Source organism: Lontra canadensis, unplaced genomic scaffold (genome assembly GCF_010015895.1).
Source record: "Lontra canadensis isolate GAN:19392208 unplaced genomic scaffold, GSC_riverotter_1.0 scaffold232, whole genome shotgun sequence".
In the NCBI taxonomy this organism is placed as follows: Eukaryota; Metazoa; Chordata; class Mammalia; order Carnivora; family Mustelidae; genus Lontra; species Lontra canadensis.
In genome coordinates this window covers 519125-527370 of record NW_022631226.1, presented here as the reverse complement: position 1 = coordinate 527370, position 8246 = coordinate 519125, and the positions used below count along the sequence as shown (strand labels likewise).

Below are 8246 nucleotides of genomic sequence, written 5' to 3'. Positions count from 1 at the left end.
ATCTGAGCTATTATTACCACTACATAAAATATTACAGTAAAGGGTTGAGAGGGTTTTAGGTACGTGGTACAAAGGTCTGACGATCCTCCCTCTCCTCTTTTAGATTTGTTGATTTAAATTGTGTTTAAAACGTGAAGAAAAAAAAGGTGAGTGTAAATTGAGTTCTAAAACATTTCCAGAGACTTCGCCATGTCCTGAAAGGTGGTGTCAGAAATAGGGCAGGCAGCTGGGTCTGAGGGCTCCAGATGGAGAAGCTCTAGCTCACAGCAGCCCAGAGAATGAACTCCGGGTTCATTGAGGGGACCCAGAGGGACAGTTGCGAACTTAGTCGGCCCTGAGTCGCCGTCCACTATATAGCGTACATCAGAACATTTTGCTATAAGGACCACCCCGCCCTCCACCCTGCGGTCCCGCCGAGCGCCCACTTCGAAGGCGTCGTACTGGGTCTCGGAGGGAACCAAGCGGCAAAGGGCAGGCCCGGGAGCAGCCTGGTGAGGCTGCCAGGGCATTGTTTCAGCCCCTCGGGTGGGGTTCTGCAGGGGGAGGGGAGGCGGTGTGTCCTTGGGACCCGCCCCGTAGCCCTCCCAGGGGACTCAAGCATCCGCGCGTCCCAGCGCCGGGGCTTTGTGAAGTGCCGTCAGTCACCAGGGAAACCCAAAGGAACGCGGAGAAGGACGCTAGGGGGGTCGGCGGGTTCTCTGGCCTCACTCTCCTTCCCCTCTCGGACCCCAGCCCTGCAGCAAGGCCTGTCGGGAGTTGTAGTCCCAAGGCGGCGGCCGCGCGCGGCGGCGAAGATGCGGGGAGCCGCCTGGCCCCGCCTCCCCCTAACCTGCTAGGGCGAGGTGGGGAGCACTGGGGAGGAGGCGTCGGGTCGGTGATTGGCCGAGGCCGCCTCCAGCCCCCACCTACCTCCCCTCCCCAGTTCCCGGCTTCCGACTCCAGCGCCCCGCGCGCCAAGGCGGCGATTGAGCGAGCGCGCGTGCAGCCGCCGCCGCCCCGAGCACCCGCAGCTCCCGCGCCGCGGCGAGACCGAGGAGAGACGGATCGACCGACGGACCCTCGCAGCCGCAGCATCCCGGAGGAGTGCGTGATGGCGGGGCGGGCGGTGGGCTTATTCTCCCCGGGCTGGGACATCGTTCTCACGGCCTCTGTTTCTCTGAGAGGCGCACAAAAGGGCAGGGATAGGGTTGCGCCCAGGGGCCCGGCCTCAGGGGACGCGGCGGGAGGTGTGGTTTGGGATTGGGGCGGCCATCGGGGCTAAACTGGGGCCCGAATCCTGTGCTCTTTGTACGCCCACAGAACGCCGTGCAGTGCCTTGCTCATAGTAGGCGTTTCAGGTGTGCTCGAGGGATTGCAAAGAACTGGGGTGAGGAGACGGCTTGGTCGAAGGGGGTTCACTCTCGGCACACAGTGCCTACTGTGTGCCGACCTGGCTTGTCGAGGTGCAGTGAATGGCTGGAAGGTTGGGCGGGGGCTTCTCTGGCTAAGGGCCCGTCCTCCCCGAGTCCCTAGATCGTCGCTGCCTCTAGCCTCCCACTCCCACCAGTACACACACCCTGAGTCCGTCTCGGCTTCGGGTTGGGATTTGCCCAGCCTGGACCGGACCCGACGGCCCGTTCCACTGGTCTGGCTAACGCAGCGGTCGCCTAAGGACGATTCGCCTGCCGCCTCGGAGGCACCTGCCTGAACCACAAAGGCCGCCTGTGGCTGCCCGGCCCAGCGCGAGCGCCGAGCTGGGTCCCTTCGCTGGAACCCAGTGCGGGAGCTCTCCCCGCAGTGTAGATCTTGGCGGGCGACAGACACCGACGCCCCAGGCCTGCGGAGGGGCAAGAGCCCAAGCCAGAGAGAAGCTGGGATGGGGAGAGGCGGACGCGAGGCCTCTGTCTGAGCAAAGACGGGGAGATGGGGAAGCTAGGTGGGGACAGGTGGACTGGGGGTCTGGGTGGAGGGGGAAGTGGAGACGAGGGTTTGAGGAGGAAAGAGAGGGGGCGGGGGGCGGGTCTGAGGAGGGAGGGAAGGAGTGCGGTTCAGGTGGCGCGAGGCGGGGCGAGTCTGGGGCTGATGAAGAATGAGGATGGGAGGAGAGATGCTGGAGGGTGGAGACCGCCGGGGTTTGAGGAGGGTAGACGCCCGGGAGGAGGAGACCCGCGCGGGTTGGGGGAGAGTCTCTCTGGGGAGGGAGGTCTCCAGGCAAGGGAGGGGCGGGCGGCTGGGAGGCGGGTCTCGGGCCTGAGGACCCTCGGCTCCTGACTTGGAGCGTGGCGGTCCAGGTGGCCAGCTGGGCGTGGCCCTCGGACAGGCGACAGACCCGGGGAGGCGGATCCGCGACCGGGCTGCGCTGTCCTCACCAGGAGCTTTGTCTCCCGGCCTGACACAGCCCTTAGGGACTCGCTTCAGGTTTTGCGATAATCCGCAGCGCCGCAGGCACACACCCCTTTCTTCTCGGAGCTGAAAGGCTTGGTCCAGTGGCAGATGCTGGCTGGGAGGCGGGATGGGGGACGTCTCCCGCCGGAGAGACCGGGAGAACAATAGCCGGCCCTGGTAGCCACCCGACTCCGAACTAGGGCCGCCCCCCTCCCGAACTCAAGTGTGCAGTTTTCTGATGCAGAAAAAGCTTCCGTAGAAATCTTAGGGCATGCTATCGTCTTTTGGGGTCTGCGTTGGGGCATCAAGGCCTGCTGTTAATTCCGTAGTGTGAGTCGCGCGTCCCCCCAGACTGGGGGGCGGGCAGAAAGCCGCGGCCACGGGCTTTGGTGCCTGGTGGCCTCGGCGCCGCCCGCCTCCCTCCCCTTGCTGTTGACCATCAAGCAGCCCAGATGCGGCGTGGTGGCCCGGCGGCGACCTGGAGGTTGCCTCGGTGCAGAGTGGCTCCCTGAGCAGTCGGCTTTGTCTGCCGAGGCTGGTCGCGTTTAAGGGCGGCTGTGTGTTCATAGAGGGAGCAGTCAGGGTTGGTGTGGATTGTGTGCTAAAATCCGGAGAAGTGGTTTTGGAGATTACCCGCCAAGGGTGCGGCTCCTGGCTTTTAGAGCCCGCAGCCCGGGGACCAAAGCTTCCCATTGCCAGTGACCACACCCAAGCCAGCGTGTCCATCCTTTGCAGATTTTGCCCATATTGTCTGCTGACCTAAGATGGGGATGGCTCTGTGATAGGAGGTGGCTGCTTGCCCGTGGGAAAGCAGATGAACAGAAATGGAAGCACAAAACAGGGATTCAGCAGAGCTCTCCATGCACTTGCTGGATTGTAAGCATCTTTCACGCTGGCCTCCAGCATCTTGACATGTGAAAAGACTGCCTAATACTAAAATTTGGTTTTCAAGGTTTTCTTTCATCATTGTTTGGCTTATATTAAAGGTGACTCTTCAGCATAAGGTTTATACTTTTAAATTGCCATTCATTTAACAGAAAGGTGAGGAGGGAGGGCAAGGCAGAATGTTTTTATTCCAAGACTGAAGGAAGCGTGGATAAAAGAGAGCAACACAGGACTAATCATTGTGACTTATATTTGCCAGTAAGTTAACTGGATGAGCCTTTGGCTCTGTCTAGCCTTGAAACCCAGGATTTTCTTTCTTAACCAGGTTGATGCATAAGGCTGTGATATCACTGTTGGCTCTTGCCCAGAACGTTTGATAGTTGCCAACCTCAAGTCCTCTTATCTGGGCTATACCGAGTGGCCACAGGAAAGCAAGTAGACTGTATCTTGCTGGTTTTCAGGGATGTTGCTTTGAGGCGGTGCCTCAGAATTTACAAAACTGGTCTGAGAGGCTTAGCTGGAATGTTGTTCATTGGATGTTTGAAGCTAAGTTAATAGACTAGGCCTATCTCTAGATGCAAACCAGGGATCTCCGTATTAGAAAACCCAAAATCTGACATGAAGGGTTTTTTCTTATGAAAAAACTCCAGTAGAAAATGTTTTTCTGTCATTACCCAAGGGAAAGTTTCAGAAAGGAATGTTTTTTGGTTTATTCTTTTTGAATGAATTTTATGGATTTGTTTAAGGGTGGGATCCTGTCGAGCCCGGTGTGAACATCCATCCCAATGTTTTCTGGTGGAAAATGACTCCGACCTGGGGAGTCCAGAGATGTGGAATGCCAGTATGATCATCCCTTTCCTACAGGGAAGATGGAGAGAAAGCAGCATCCCCTTCCTACCTCCTCTGAAAATGTCTGGGAGACAGCCCAGAAGGGAGAGGCAGGTGACCCCAGAATTCTGGGGCGCCATTGTTAACTCCCATCTCCCTGACCCTGCAGACCTCAGCTAGGTGTATACAAGATCTAGTATACAAGATGTTCACAGGGGCGCCTGGGTGGCTCAGTTGGTTGAGCATCTGACTTCTGCTTTTGCTCAGATCGTGCTCTCCAGTTCTTCATAGGATCAAGTCCAGCATCAGGCCCCATGCTTAGCACAAGTCTGCTTGAGATTCTTTCCCTCACCCTTTTCCTCCCCCTCTTCCATCTCCTGCCTGCGCATGCGTTCTCTCTCTCTCTCTCAAATAAATAAAATCTTTTTTTTTTTTAAGATTTTATTTATTTATTTGACAGAGATCACAAGTAGGCAGAGAGGCAGGCAGAGAGAGAGGAGGAAGCAGGCTCCCTGATGAGCAGAGAGCCCAATGCGGGGCTTGATCCCAGGACCCTGGGATCACGACCTGAGCCGAAGGCAGAGGCTTTAACCCACTGAGCCACCCAGGCGCCCCTAAATAAAATCTTTTTAAAAACAATGCTCATAGGACATGAAGACCTGGCTGTTTTCAGCACAGCCTCTCCAAAATGGAGATGTAAGCCAGGATAGTTTCAATATGATCAATGCCCTGGGAGTTTCCACCTATGGGAACAGCTCCACAGCAAGGCATCATCTGTGGTATTTCCACCTCTCTCTGTTCTTCTACCGTGGATGTCTGGGAATTTTCCCTCCTTCATAACAGCTACTCTGACCCAGGATTTAGCATGATCCTACGTAGCTCCAGAGAGCTGTAGGCCAAAGGCCATCACAACTGGATACCTCTCTGGGGTAAATCAGGATTTAGATAATTATACAGAGCCAGAGAAGTCAGTATTATTAGAAAAAAAGTAAGAAGTAGTAATAAAATACTATTAGAAAAAGTATTTAAGGGGCGCCTGGGTGGCTCAGTGGGTTAAAGCCTCTGCCTTCAGCTCAGGTCATGATCCCAGGGTCCTGGGATTGAGCACATCGTGCTCTCTGCTCAGCAGGGAGCTTGCTTCCCTTGCTCTCTCTCTGCCTGCCTCTCTGCCTACCTACTTGTGATCTATCTGTCAAATAAATAAATAAAATCTTAAAAAAAAAAAAAAAAGAAAGAAAGAAAAGAAAAAAGTATTTAAGACCCTAGGTGTCTGGATGGCTCAGTCAGTAGAGCCTGTGACTCTTGATCTGGAGATGAGGAGTTCAAGGCCCACTTTGGGTGTAATTAAAAAATGTAATTTTTAAATTTTTAAATGTAAATTTAATTACATTTAAAAATAATTTTTAAATTACATTTTAAAAATCTTTGATTCTATCTTTCTGCTGTAAAAATTAACCAAATTCTATTTTTTTTAAGAATTTATTTATTTATTTGTCAGATAGAGATCACGAGTAGGTAGAGAAGCAGGCAGAGAGTGGGGGCGGGGGGGAAGCAGGCTCCTTGCCGAGCAGAGAGCCCGATGTGGGGCTAGATCCCAGGACCCTGAGATCATGACCTGAGCCCAAGGCAGAGGGTTTAACCCACTGAGCCACCCAGTCACCCAAAATTAACCAAATTCTGATAGAATCTGATCCTGTTCTTTTTTGTTTTCTAAACTATAAGAAAAGAATTTCAGAAAAGTCTTCTAAGACTTAGTTCACAGGATCCTATAGGAAAACAATAATACAGAAAATCTCTGGCAGGGTGAAAACCTGTAGGAAGAAGTCGACGTAACATGAAATCAAGTGAGAATAACAACTAAGGTGTTTGATTTTGCACTGCTAGTGAATAAATGAGAAATAACTTCAGGATCACTTTGCCCTAAATGTATTTGTTTGTTTTTTAAGATTTTATTTACTTATTTGACAGAGACCGAGACCACAAGTAGGCAGAGAGGCAGGCAGAGAGAGAGGAGGAAGCAGGCTCCCCACTGAGCAGAGAGCCCGATGTGGGGCTCGATGCCAGGACCCTGGGATCATGACCTGAGCCCAAGGCAGAGGCTTTAACCCACTGAGCTACCCAGGCGCCCCTGTTTGTTTGTTTTTTATGAATTAATTTATATCCGAGAGAGCTTGAGGTTAAGTGGGGGGAGGAGCAGAGGGAGAGAATCTCAAGCAGAGTCTGTGCTGAGCCCAGAGTCCCAGGCAGGGCGGATCTCACAACCCTGAGATCAGACCATGACCTGAACCGAAACCAATAGTTGGTCACTTAACTGACAGAGCCACCACCCAGGCGCAGCTGCCTTAAAGTTTTTATATGAAGATGAAAGAAAGGTTCAAATACTGTGATAGGAATCTTTAATGTAATTTGGTATTTATGTATAAAGCAAACACATTATAGACTTTTTTTTTAAATGATTTTGTTTATTTATTTGACAGAGACAGCGAGAGAGGGAACATAAGCAGGGGGAGTGAGAGAGGGAGAAGCAGGCTTCTCGCAGACCAGGGAGCCCCATGTGGGGCTCGATCCCAGGACTCTGGGATCATGACCTGAGCAGAAGGCAGACACTTAACGACTGAGCCACCCAGGCACCCCACATTATAGACTTTAACAAGAGAAATTCATGAAGGGATATTTACGATTTCTTCTATTTCAGTCTTTGAAACTTGTTTAACTTAAATAAATTTAACTGTAGAATCCCCTGAGCCCTCATGCCCTCCCATTTTTTAAAGAGATTGTATTTATTTATTTGAGAGAGAGAGAAAGAGAGCGCTCCCATGCATAGGAGTGGGGAGGAGGGAGGGACGAGCAGACTCTCCACTGAGCTTAGAGGCCCAAAGCCAGGCTGGATCCCAGGACCTTGAGATGGGGACCTGAACAGAAGTCAGACTGAGCCACTCAGGTGTCCCCCTCATGCCCTCCCATCAATCAGCCTAGTTTGGTGCTTGCTCCTGTGTTCCTGCCTGGATCCCCTCCTTGTAGTCCAGACTCAGAGGCAATGTGCCCAGGAGGAAGAGCCTGGGTCTGAGCCAGAAATCCAGGGGTCAAATCCCCACTCTGCCACTTTTTGTCTGTCTATCCTTGGGCGAATTACTTTTCTCTTGGGAACTCAGTATCTTCGTCTATACAACAAGCATTATACGAGTTAGTGTTTACCTAGAACTGGGAGTACCCAGCACCTACCAAGTGAACATTGTTATCACAATCATCACAATCTCCCCCAGAATATGCCCACAAAAACAATATCTTGATTCCCCATTTAATCTTTTTTTTTTTTCTGATTTTTTTTTTAAGTAATCTCTGTACCCAACACGGAAGCTCAAATCACAATTCTGAGATTAAGAGTCGCATGCTCTACTGACTGAGCCAGCCAGGTGCCCCTTTTTTTGTTACCTTTTTTCTCCATTTAATCTTTAATTGCAGGGGGCTGGACAGGCTGCTGTAGGGGTATCAACAGTGGGAACCGAAAGAATGATTCAGACCCCTTTACGAACTCCCACCCTTGCAAATAGTAGGAATAGCTCTGTGCTGAATCTGAGCCTCTTTAAGCACAGCTGTCGTCGGCAGCTGAGAACTTGCAGTTAAGAATGTTACAGAAGTGCTCTGATTCTGACTTTGCCAAATCATCACCATGTGTGGGGCTGGCCTGGCATCTCACCTGCTCCTACACCATCTAAAAGAATCAGACACCTGTAACTGGTTGGGTGCTGCTGCCGCGAGATTGTTCTGGTTTTTGTGTGGGAAAGAGCACTCTAAGGTTGATGGCAATTTGTTGGGAATTAAAATAGCTCAGGTTTTTCAGCTAAGAAATAAACTCGGCACCACAGCATCACTTATTTAACAAACACTTTCAAACCATTTACTCCTTGTTAGAGGTTGTTCTAGTTCCTATGAGTTCAGTGCTATTATTATCCCCAGTTTACAGTTGAAATAACAGAGGCGCAGAAAGGACCCAGCTAGAGAAGTGGCAGAGCCAAGTTTCAAACCCAGGGAGTCTTCTTAGAGTGTGTAAGTCGGGGCCCTTCAGAGAAACAGAACCGATAAGGATTGGGCTATGGGATTGTGGAGTCTGGCAAATCTGTTATATACACAGTAGGCCAGCCAGCTGGAAACTCTCAGCCAGAAGCTGA

At 51.8% G+C, this 8246-nt stretch overlaps 1 protein-coding gene across 1 annotated transcript in view; it reads left to right on the top strand.

The window, feature by feature from the left end:
* Positions 1-877: 877 nt before the first annotated feature.
* The window catches only part of DPYSL5 (dihydropyrimidinase like 5), a 93004-nt gene continuing 85635 nt past the window's right edge, over positions 878-8246 (top strand). The window contains exon 1 of the mRNA XM_032849558.1: positions 878-1083. The gene's annotated coding sequence lies outside the window, so the exon portion shown is untranslated. The remainder of the gene's footprint in view (positions 1084-8246) is intronic.